Here is a 12,782-nt window from a genome sequence, read left to right on the forward strand (position 1 = left end):
GGCGATATGACCAAAAATATTTATCACGATATAGATTTGAAAATTTGCGATAATGATATAACTGACGATATAATTGACACTAGACAAAATACTTTCCAACTCCACAACTTTATTAGTTTACAATCCATCAAGCAGTCCGGGTTCGTAGTTTAGTAAAGTCGTACTGAAACATCTGACAGATTTTCGAGCGCCGTGTACATAAAATCATTTCGAGGTCAGTAAACACAACCAGAATTCAAACATAAGGCACACGGGATTATAAGGGGCACTGTTGATTTTCAAAAAAATCAAAGGATTGATTTTAAGTGTGCCGTATTTTCCAAAAAACACGGTAATAACGACGGCCCGCTAGCACGCTCTACCAAAAATAGTGCTTTGTTGTGTATCTGACAGACGAAAGCTAAACCAGTTCCACATCACTGAAGTTGCAGCATTGTTACAAACCAATTCTGGTTCATCCGTTTCATTCAACGATCTGCTTTCGCCATTTTCATTCCCCGTCGCCTTTTTCGCCATGTGCGTATGAAAACAAAGGCACTGTGCATGCGCGTTTTACCCATATTCTATCGCGATAGTCGTTGCCCAACATTATACCGGTATTACCGTGAACGATATGATATGGCCCAGCCCTAATGTCTATGTTGATATCCACTCAGCTGCTTGACAAAGACCCTTTTGTAAAGTGCAGTTTGTACAGTTTTATGTATATGTTGTTTTAGCTTTGTAAGCTAGCAATCAGCTGTGTTTAAAAGTATAAGAGATGCTTTAGTCAGTCCTAAAATTTTGAATAGAATCGCATATTATTTCTTTTGATGTAGTATTTTGACAAGATCCACTACTTAATCAATTTTGGAAATAATCCAGAAGTAGGGGCTGCCTTGTATGCTGACATTATTGAAAACAGCAGAACTATCTTACAGTTAAAACAGATTGGTTGCTTGCGTCGTTATCTGTGGCTCTGTTTTCCACACTGTAGCTGTACTCTGACTTTGACTCTGCATGACAGCTCAATCAGCTGCTGTTTGCCATTATTCACATGTTCCAGGTCAGCAGATGATAAGAATATATTGATCACTAATAACAAAGCCTTAGCTCATCATGTGTGCAAGTGTCTTCTCAGTTGAAAGAGTTGAAGGAGTTGTGCAAAGAGCCTCTGTTTTATCCCAGATCTCTTTTGGGCATTTTGAATTTTACCCAGACATAAGTGTAAGTAACCCCGTATGCCCTCTAAACAAAAGTGGATATGACTTGTGCAAAATAAATGGTCTCCTTGCCAGTGTGTACATCACAGCTACATTTCTCACTAAGCCAGCAAAATCAAGCTTCCACATCCAGTGCTGGACACACCACGTGACACCCTGTGGCTCCAAAAAAGACAGCTGTAAACTATGAGGACAATTTCCTGACTAACATATCTGAAGAACTATAAGTTGTGTGGAAAACATTTGCAAAATTTGGCCCTGAGGGTGCTACCGCAAGAAAGCTCATGCAGTGAGTAATGGAAAGAAATCATCTTCATTGTTTCCTTCTCTTTATCCACACTCGACTGCCTCATTATTTTCTGTTATATTTTCAGCAGTGGGCCTTCGCTGTGTTCTCAAATACTACTTTTTCTTTCCTCTTTTACGCCTTCAGTTTCCATCTGTCTCTCCCTTTTTCACTTTCTCCTTTCATTACTTAATTCCCTGCTTTCATTTTTTTCATGACTTCATTCCTTTCTTTACAAGCTCCTCTCTGTCTCACCCTCTCTTTCTCTCACTCCTCCCTCTTCGTCTCCCTGACAGTCTGCCAACAGCCCAACAGCCCAGCCTGTTCGTTTTCGTCCTCCGCCTAGAAAACAAGGTCTAAAGTTCAAAGCTGCTGTTGTGGATTGGCGGAAGGAGAGGGAACACAGAAGGAGGCCAGACCTGGGTCAAAACAGATTTGAATATCGTCTTAAGTAGATGGAATTTGAATTTAACCAGATACCACATTTTAATTTCAGCACACGTAATCACTTTGAATTGGGTGAATAAAACAGGAATCGTTTACTCTGGTCTTGACCAGCGTCTCAACACATTTTATTCAAATGCGATAGTCCATCCATCCATCCATCCATCTTCATCCGCTTTGTCCGGGGCCGGGTCGCGGGGGCAGCAGCCTAAGCAAAGAGGCCCAGACCTCCCTCTCCCCAGCCACCTCCTCCAGCTTATCCGGGGGAATACCAAGGCGTTCCCAGGCCAGCCGAGAGATATAATCTCTCCAGCGTGTCCTGGGTCTGCCCTGGGGCCTCCTCCCGGTGGGACATGCCTGGAACACCTCACCCAGGAGGCGCCCAGGGGGCATCCTTGTCAGATGCCCGAACCACCTCAGCTGGCTCCTTTCGATGTGGAGCAGCAGCTGCTCTACTCTGAGCCCCTCCCGGATGGCCGAACTTCTCACCCTATCTCTAAGGGAGAGGCCAGCCACCCTTCGGAGGAAGCTCATTTCTGCCGCTTGTATCCGCGATCTCGTTCTTTCGGTCACTACCCACAGCTCGTGGCCATAGGTGAGGGTAGGGACGTAGATCGACCGGTAAATTGAGAGCTTCGCTTTTACACTCAGCTCCCTCTTCACCATGACGGACCGGTGCAGCGTCCGCATTACTGCAGCTGCAGCCCCAATCCGTCTGTCGATCTCCGGCTCCCTTCTCCCATCACTCGCGAACAAGACCCCGAGATACTTGAACTCCTCCACTTGTGGCAGGAACTCATCCCCGACCCGGAGTGGGCACTCCACCCTTTTCCGGCTGAGAACCATGGCCTCAGATTTGGAGGTGCTGATCCTCATTCCCGCTGCTTCACACTCGGCTGCGAACCGTTCCAGTGCGAGCTGGAGGCCTTCACCCGATGAAGCCAACAGAACCACATCATCTGCAAAAATCAGAGATGAGATTCTGAGGCCACCAAAGCGAAAGCCCTCCGCCACTTGGCTGCGCCGGCAATGCGAACCAAGCTCTTGCAACGGTTGTATAGGGATCGAATGGCCCGTAGCAATGGGCCAGACACCCCATATTCCCGCAACACCTCCCACAGGACACCCCGAGGGACACGGTCGAATGCCTTCTCCAAGTCCACAAAACACATGTAGACTGGTTGGGCAAACTCCCATGCACCCTCAAGTATCCTGGAGAGGATAAAGAGCTGGTCCAGTGTTCCGCGACCAGGACGAAAACCGCATTGTTCCTCCTGTATCCGAGGTTCGACTAACGGACGAACTCTCCTTTCCAGCACCCTGGCATAGACTTTCCCAGGGAGGCTGAGGAGTGTGATCCCCCTGTAGTTGGAACACACCCTCCGGTCCCCTTTCTTAAAGATGGGGACCACCACCCCGGTCTGCCAGTCCACAGGTACTGCCCCTGATCTCCACGCAACATTGCAGAGGCGTGTCAACCAGGACAGCCCTACAACGTCCAGAGCCTTCAGGAACTCGGGGCGGACCTCATCAACACCAGGGGCTCTGCCACCAAGGAGTTGTTTAACTGCCTCAGTGACCTCGCCCCCGGAAATTGGCGGGTCATTCCCCTCATCCCCAGACTCTGCTTCCTCCTCGGAAGACGTGTCAGTGGGATTAAGGAGGTCCTCGAAGTATTCCTTCCACCGCCTGACAATTTTCTCAGTCGACGTCAGCAGCGCTCCGCCAGCACTATACACAGTGCAGGTAGAGCACCGCTTTCCCCTCCTGAGACGTCTGACGGTTTGCCAGAATCTCTTCGAGGCAGTCCGAAAGTCTTTTTCCATGGCCTCTCCGAACTCCTCCCACACCCGAGTTTTTGCTTCAGCCACTGCCCGAGCCGCATTCCGCTTGGCCTGTCGATACCTGTCGGCTGCCTCCGGAGTCCCACAGGCTAACCAAGCCCGATAGGACTCCGGAGGCAGCCTGGTGGCTCCCTTCACCTCTGGTGTCCACCATTTGGTTTGGGGATTACCACCACGGCAGGCACCCACCACCTTGCGGCCGCAGCTCAATACAGCAGCTTCGGCAATGGAGACTCTGAACATGGTCCATTCGGACTCAATGTCCCCAGTCTCCCTCGGAATGCTGTCGAAGCTCTGCCGGAGGTGTGCGTTGAAGATCTCGCGGACTGGGGCCTCTGCTAGACGTTCCCAGCACACCCTCACTACGCGTTTAGGTGCACCAGGTCTGTCCAGCGTCCTCCCCCGCCACCTGATCCAACTCACCACCAGGTGGTGATCAGTTGACAGCTCAGCCCCTCTCTTTACCCGAGTGTCCAGAACATATGGTCGCAGGTCTGCTGATACGATTACAAAATCGATCATCGACCTACGGCCTAGAGCGTCCTGGTGCCACGTGCACTTATGGACACTCTTATGTTCGAACAGGGTGTTCGTTATGGCCAAACTGTGGTTAGCACAGAAGTCCAATAACAGAGCACCGCTCGGGTTCAGATCAGGGAGGCCGTTCCTCCCAATCACGCCCCTCCAGGTCTCGCTGTCGTTACCCACGTGAGCATTGAAGTCTCCCAGCAGGACAACAGAGTCTCCAGGTGGAGCACCCTCCAGCACCCCCCCCCAGGGACTCTAAGAAGGCTGGGTACTCTGAACTGCCACTCGGCGCATAAGCGCAGATGACAGTCAGGACCCGTTCCCCGACCCTAAGGCGCAGGGAACAAACCCTCTCGTCCACCGGGAAAAACCCCAACGTACCGGCAGCAAGCCGAGGGGATATTAGGATACCCACCCCAGCCCGCCGCCTCTCACCAGGGGCAACTCCAGACTGAGACAGAGTCCAGCCCCTCTCCAGGAGACTGGTTCCAGAGCCCAAGCCATGTGTAGAGGTGAGCCCGACTATATCTAGCCGGTACCTCTCAACCTCACGCACTAACTCAGGCTCCTTCCCCACCAGAGAGGTGACATTCCATGTCCCTATTGCCAGTCTTGGCAGCCGGGGGTCAGTCCGCCAGGGCCTCCGCTCCTGGCCGCCACCCGGCACACAATGCACCCGACCCCTATGGCGCCTCCTGTGGGTGGTGGGCCTGCGGGAGGATGGGCCCATGTCTCCTCTTCGGGCTGTGCCCGGCCGGACCCCATGGACTAAGGCCCGGCCACCAGACGCTCGCCCTCGGGCACCCTCCCCGGGCCTGGCTCCAGGGCGGGGCCCCGGTAACCCTATCCCGGGCAGGGTAAACTGTTCCCTCGGTGTCCTTTTCATAAGGGTCTTATGAATCGCTCTTTGTCTGGTCCCTCAATGCGATAGTGAAAGAATAAAATGTTTTTGTCTTAAGTCTTGTGCCTTAAATGCATTCAGAATAAGGGAAATACCCTCTGCACCAGCAACAACAATATGAAATGTTAATACAAGGCAGAATGGATCCATGCTGTCATTGTTGTTTATGACTCATCATGACCAGCAGCAGAAACTGGGACTCATTAGACCGGGCAACATTTTTCAATTTCTTTTTTCCAGTTTTGATGAACGTGTGTGAATTGTAACCTGTTATGACAGCAGTGACTCCTGTAGCCCAGTTGCTTCAACGTGAGATGTTCTAGTGCATAGCTTGGTTGTACTGAGTGATTATTTAAGTAACTGTTGCTTTTCTATCAGCTCGGATCAGTCTCCCCATTCTCCACTGACCTCTGACATCAATAAGGCATTTTTTTACATGTAGAACTGCTGCTGGATCTTCACTTTTTTCTAGTTCATTCTCTGTAAACACTAGTGATGGTTGGAAAATTGCAGCAGATCAGCAGTTTCTAAATTACTCAGACCAAAACAGTGTGGCACCAACAAACACACGATGTTCAAAGCCACTTTCTGAGGAATTATATTTTGATTGGTTGGTCATTTTTCATGTTTCCACATCCTGCCTATGCTTAGTGTATACCAGCATATTTTCTATGTGACTAATCTATTCATTTGTACGGCTGGGTTGTTCTGGGTTGTTCCAATGTTAGAATGTGAGTGTGTTTGCCACAAAGACATGTGTACTCTATTGTTCGTGGGCCTCCACCCGAGTAAGCTAAGTGCTCACCTGTATTTTCCCAGCACATCTTCTTTCAGCCTCCATCTTTGTGGTACCTGTAATAAAAAAAAAATAAAACAAACTGACCTACTAACTTGTGCACACGCTCAGCATGTACCATGCTGGCAAGTAGGCACATATAAAGGAGGTAAGAACATGCTCTGGTTTTGCAATGTGTTCACTGAGTTGTATGTAATAATTTGAGTAGGGCTAATGAATAACAGGAATTTATAGTGCATCTGCATTTTGTGTTTTATTGAGGAGTATCATTTATAGATGATTTGTTGCTGGCTTGAAAACTATATTTACTTAAAGCACATAATGGTTAAAGACCTTGACAAAGCTGAAACATTACTACTTTCTTAGCAGTTCAAATAATGTTAATAAGCCTGCATTAGTAGAGGACTTTTAAGTCTGACTTTGCTCTTACAGCAGGAAGATCACGACTTTGTTGTTGCGTCAATTAAATTTTCTGATGGCCTCCATTAGTACTAGGGCTGCACAATTAATATAATTTTAGTCCTGATCTCAATTTTAACTTTCCACAATTACATTGTGTCTGAGTACCTGACCACAGGGTTGTATGTGCCAATTACAGCTGTTCCTGCACAAAGTTTCTTGGACATAGTCTTGATGAGTAACTCTCCATTAAAAGACAGATATGCAAAAAATCCAAATGTCTACAACAGTAGAAAGTGAAGAGCTTGTCTCTGGAAAAGAACCATCATTTATTGTTGGAAATTCTTGGAATTAGTGCAAATGGTGCTAACCAAAAAATCCTCCAAAGAGTTTTGAAGAGTTGTGTCTCAACTGTAAAGCAACACAACTTATTCAACTGACTGAAAACACACCACAAACTGCTGGATAATTTATGCCTGAAGGCCAAGAAAAGCAATGCAATGGTTACTAACGCATTCAAAAATCAACTAAAGTCGTCTCTAAGAAAGAAGACTCTGCATAGCAGTCCAGCTCACAAAGACGGAGAGAAACCACCAACACAGCCATATTACATTTGGACAAATATTTTGTCTCCAGGCTTCTGGAAAATGGTCAGCATGCTGGACAAAAGCAATTATTTTTTTCAAAGTAGCAGTACCTGTACTGTGCGCAAGAGCATGCAGGGGAAGTGGAGAGGGATCTCACAACTGGGGAGTACTTTGCTACGAGTTTCAATTGCAAGCAGGTACAATTAATGATGTGTCTGCAAAGATGTTTTAATTAGCTGGAATGTAATACATTTAAAAAGTGAAAGCGAGTACACTGTTGATTTAGTTTTGTTTAAGATTTTGGCGCAATTTAAAAAAATATATTTATAGTTTTCTCCTAAGATATGTGCAAAATTTAGTTTAATAAGGGAGAGAAATTTTATTTTGATGCAAAGATTTGTACCTTAGTAAACTGTAGTCCAATAATTGTGACAGCAGTGTCACAGTTGGGTGCAACAATAAACTTTTTTCACTAAAATCAATGAATAAACATGACCAATAATTGTGGTTTCAATACTGATCATAATAAGTCATCCATCCATCCATCTTCATCCGCTTTATCCGAGGCCGGGTTGCGGGGGCAGCAGCCTAAGCATAATAAGCATGATAGTCATTTTGGCCATAATCATGCAGCCCTAGTTAGTATCTTTAAACTGACCTGGACACACTGAAGGACGAGAACTTCCTTTGCTTTCATTGCATTCAACGTTCAGGCATCTGTTTGCGTAAAATCATAATGTTTGACATCTTGTGACGCCGATTTTTTACCATACTTTAATCAAGCCTATTGTAGTTTATTAATGCTGACATCCATGCCTTGGATGATAATTTACTCATGTTATTGTTATGTGTCTGTGCATGTTATTTCTACGTGTTAAATTATTTTCTTGTTGTTTTAGTTGTCAGTGAAATATTTTGCTTGTTGAACAAAAAAATTGAATTCAGTTCACATGTTTATTTTAAATCCTTGCAGCCTCCATTCTTCCAAAGTCAGAGGTATTGTGTTTTAGCGTGATCAGACCATTTATTCTTGTCAGTTTGAAGCCATCTAGAGTAGCCTTGAACAGAATTAGTTTTCTCAATTTTTCAGAAACTTTCAGTTTTCTGTTAACAAACAATGTTTGGTTATAACTCAAGAATTTATTGTCTAGTTTCTACATTCTAAAGTGTCTACATTTATTAAACGTACCTGCTGCTTTGAGTTTGTTTATTTCCCCCATAATATTGGCCCTTTAGGCCCCAGTCACATAGACCCAGAGACCAGTCGGCAATAGACACTCATTTTTCCATAGAGACCGGTGGTTCCCAGGCAGTTGCCAATCGTTCTCTAAGCCTGTGTGATGAGTCCTTTGGCACTTCATCCTCCACTGAGCTTGATTTCTGAGCTCACTGAAAGTCCGATTCTGCTTACCAGATAGCACCATCATACCTCTACCTATAGTTGTCTTTCAATCCACTATTTACCTAGTGTTTGCATTGAAGGTCAGCCTGTTTCTGTCACAAACAGTCTTTCTTCTTGTTCCTTTTGCAGGAGAATGTTTTGACAGCACTGCAATTTATTTCATAATGTGTCTAAAACATAGATCATATGTCAAGATTGTCTTTGATATAAGATCATAAAATCACCCACCTCCCTCTGTATGTTTTGATGTCCAGGATTCATGGAGCCAAATGGGAATCAAATAGAATAGAATAGAATAGAATTCAACTTTATTGTCATTGCACATGCACAGGTACAGGGCAACGAAATGCAGTTTGCATCCATCCAGAAGTGCTTTAGTGATATAGATATATTACAATATATATTAGCAATAATATAGATATGTGAGTATATTACAGAAATGGGTCTATTATGGTATGTTATAATGTACACGGTATGAAGTATGTTGTGAATATTCTATAACTATAAGTATGTACAGGCTGTAGTGAGTACAAGCTATGTACAGGATATGAACAGGATATAAATATGAAAAACTATACAGAATATGAAATGAAATAAATAACTTTACAGAATCTGGGATATACAGCTATACAGAAATGGGAACTATGCAAGTTGTAAACAGTTGTAGGATTAAAGATTATCGAATGTACAGAATGATTATTTACACAGAGCTATACAGTAGTGCAGTTAAGATAAGTGAGGGTGTAGATAGTTTCTACAGAGGCTATATAAAGTGCTAGTGGTTGTGAGTGGTGGTTCAGTCCATGTTATTATTGTGTTTGAGGGTACAGTTGTCCATTGTGGGTGTGTGTATGTTCAGTCCATGAGTTTAACGTGGGTCAGATGTCAGGAGGCAGAGTTCAGGAGTCTGACAGCTGTGGGGAAGAAGCTGTTCCGGTACCTGGTGGTCTTAGTCCGGAGGCTCCTGTGGCGCCTCCCAGAGGGCAGGAGGGTGAAGAGTCCATGTGATGGGTGACTGGGGTCTTTGATGATTTTCCCAGCCCTTTTCAGACACCGCTTCCTGTAGATGTCTTTTATGGCAGGAAGTGGTGCTCCGGCGATGCGCTGGGCAGTTTTCACGACCCTCTGCAACGCCTTCCGGTCCGAGGCAGAGCAGTTCCCGTACCAGACTGTTATACAGTTGGTCAGGATGCTCTCGATGGTGCAGCGATAGAAGTTCACCAGGATGTCTGAGGACAGGTGGTTCTTCCTCAGAGTCCTCAAGAAGAAGAGGCGCTGGTGAGCCTTCTTGACCAGCTTGGAGCAGTCGGTCGTCCAGGTGAGATCCTCGGAGATGTGGACTCCCAGGAACTTGAAGCTGCTCACACACTCCACAGCCGTCCCCTTAATGTGGATGGGTGGATGTGGGTCAGCATTCCTCCTGTAGTCCACGATGAGCTCCTTGGTCTTCTCGGTGTTAAGCAGCAGGTTGTTTCTGTCGCACCACTCAGCCAGACGATCCACCTCCTCCCTGTAGGCGGCCTCATCGTTGTCTTTGGACTGAAATTTTTAAAGAGAAAACCCACCTTGTCAAACAAAATTTAACTTGTAGTTTCTCACTTTCCAGCTCAGTAAACAAAACCAGTCAAGCCCTGAGGTGACACAGCCAGAAGTCTCTGTATATCACCAGAGTGAGGAAACATTAGAAGTAGTCATTTATTTTTCGAGTTGTGGGATTTTTGAGTATGTGTACGAGTTAAAGCTCCGGCTCAGCTGCTGCTCTGTTGTGATGTAGTGGACTAGAGTTTATGGCAGTTAGCTTCTAGTGAGGCCCACTGTGAGGCAGCTGGTAGTAAAAGTAGGCCATGTTCCCTGTAGTGCCGCGTATAGAGGAGTTCACACTATATCATATAAAGAACAACAAAAAACTTTTTTCTGCTCAGCTTTGAAGTGAAACTATTCGGAGGGAAAATGTTAGGCCCCTCTTAAGCCTTGCAAGATTTTGTTAACCAGAAGAAAATGCTGATGGAAAGTATTTTGTTGAACTATTTAGCCCAATGTTGTTATTAAGAATGCCCCACCTTAGACAGCCGAGAGGGAGAGGAACCTCAGCGTACATGCAACAAATACAGGACAGTTGATGTTGATGTACTGCTTCATAATTTTAAAATGGGATTACAGTGTGCAGTGCATAGTTGTGTTTCGGAGTAAAATATTGTCAAATAGATTCTGGTTAATTTTGACAGAATATTTTGACAATATTTTACTCTAGTTTTAGTCGACTGAATATTATAAGATTATAGTAGAGCAAATCTAAGGCTCAGTTAAGTAAAATATAAAGTGTACAGGTTTGTCATGTTTTTAACCATTGAAAGTTGCTTGCTTTCAATTGAAATTAACACTGGTTTAGACTTTATTGTTACTATGGTTCATTAACATGCTGTGTCCACATTCAGTCTGGTAGGAGTTACACTGGTGTTGGATTGCACATCTCTAATTTTATGCATCTTCTCAGGAGCTTCAAGTATTCTGAAGTTCAGAAGTTAGTGTTTGTGTGGTAAAAGTTATTTTTCAACTAGTCACTCAAAGAGTGTAATACTGTAATACTTTATTGATCCCTTTATTGTTCTTTTTTCTTGATGTTTACACCAGATCAAAGGTCAGCAGCAGCAGTGTAGGTGGTAGGAATTAAGTTTATCTGCTGTGCTCAGTTAGTGCCAGCTTTAAGTTTCAGTATCTGTAAAACACTACAGCAGCATGTGATGTGTTATGATTCTGATCAAACAAGTCAAACATTTTTATTGACTTTAAGATTTTTTAAGAAAGCCAGTCTGCCTTACTGTTCCACCTAAGTCTTTGTTAATCTGTGCATGTATTTCAGTCACTGTTACTAGAAGAACTCCCCTTTGGAGCTTAGATGGCATGTCTGGGCAAAATCTTTTTTTTTATACTTTCTCTTTATTGATTTTCATCTTATTTTACATACAGAAATAAAGAGGGCAAAGGAAACCAACACATTCACATATGTTCACATATTCCAAAATACACAACGCCTTATTTTACTTACATATATTACATATTACACAGTTGCATGTTCCATTCAAACAAATTCGCAGCTGTCCCTCTGCATCACAGAGGTATCAGTTTCTAGTCTCGTGACGTATAACGAGCCCATCGTTCCCAAAGTCTCTCTCCTTTCTCCTTCTGTAGCCGCAGTGAGAGGGTAATCGGTTCCATACGATGAATTGTGTTAATAATGTCTATGACCAGCTTCCGTGTGGGGCGGCTTGTCTGTAACCAACGTTTAATAATTGCCTTTTTGCATGCAACCATAATTATTTTCAGTAAGTATGAGTCTCTTTTATTTATATCCTCAGGGATATTCCCAAGGTACATGGTACTAAAGGAGAAGTCCAGTGCTACTTCCAGGTCTTCAGTTTAGGGCATGACCAGAAGACATGGATGCAACCTGCAGCGACCTCCCCGTACACCCTCCAGCATGAAGCGCCTGAACCACTTATTTTGGATTTCTGCTTTGGTGTGATGAATAATCTAATTAAATTCTTCCATCCAAAATCTCGCCATGTTAAAGAATTTGTGGTAGATAACACATTCTTCCACATCCGCAACCAATCTTCCTCTGAGATAGTTATACCGGCTTCTTTTTCCCATCGACGACTGACATGTCTTGTTGAGGTCTTTTTCATAGCTATAAAACTTCTGTACATTTTGCCTATAGTACTTCTTATAATGTTCTCACCATAAGCATCCATAAATATTTGGATCACCCCACTAGCATCTGTGTCAAACATTCTAATTTCCTTCCGGAAGAAGCTCCGAACCTGTAGGTAACGATAAAAATCTTCCCTGCCGATCTCGTAAATCTGACACGTCCTCAAAATTTATCAGCTCCCCATGCTTAACTATCTTAGAGATTGCAGTGATTCCATGCCTGGACCACTCCCTGAATTTATGGTCTAACAATGCTGGAAGGAAGCGTGGGAGATACACTGGCCATCCCAGCAACCCTATTTCTCTATTAAGACCAAAAATTTTAATCACATCTGCCCATTTTTTCAGGGAATGTGGCACATTTCTGTTTCTTCCACCACAACCATGTGGTCTTGCTGTTTTAGCAGCATGTAGGATATAAAGATCTGTCTAAGTAGAAAATGTGATTTATGATAGAAGGGAAGCTGGAGTAAAAGAAAAACCGTACCCACCCTGTGGTGAACTGTTGTGGGTGGGCTTTATTCCAGTAGAGTGTTTTCCTACGCAAGAGGTTGTATTTATTGGTCTTCAGTTTTATCATCACTCATAGCTCTTTTAGTTGTTTTTTTCTTTCATCCATTTCACAGGTAAAATAATTCTTTTCTTCTCATATGTGTTAACATCATAGGCTGTAAAAACCATT

At 44.3% G+C, this 12,782-nt stretch overlaps 1 protein-coding gene across 1 annotated transcript in view; it reads left to right on the top strand.

Annotated features, from left to right (window-relative positions):
- The window catches only part of LOC146645047 (vitamin D3 receptor A), an 88,121-nt gene that overhangs the window by 45,211 nt on the left and 30,128 nt on the right, over window positions 1-12,782 (top strand). The gene's annotated exons all lie outside the window — the stretch shown is intronic.

This window comes from Rhamphochromis longiceps, linkage group LG20, assembly GCF_057381845.1.
Source record: "Rhamphochromis longiceps isolate RC_006_pf linkage group LG20, R_longiceps_female_GT1.1, whole genome shotgun sequence".
NCBI classification, from domain to species: domain Eukaryota; kingdom Metazoa; phylum Chordata; class Actinopteri; order Cichliformes; family Cichlidae; genus Rhamphochromis; species Rhamphochromis longiceps.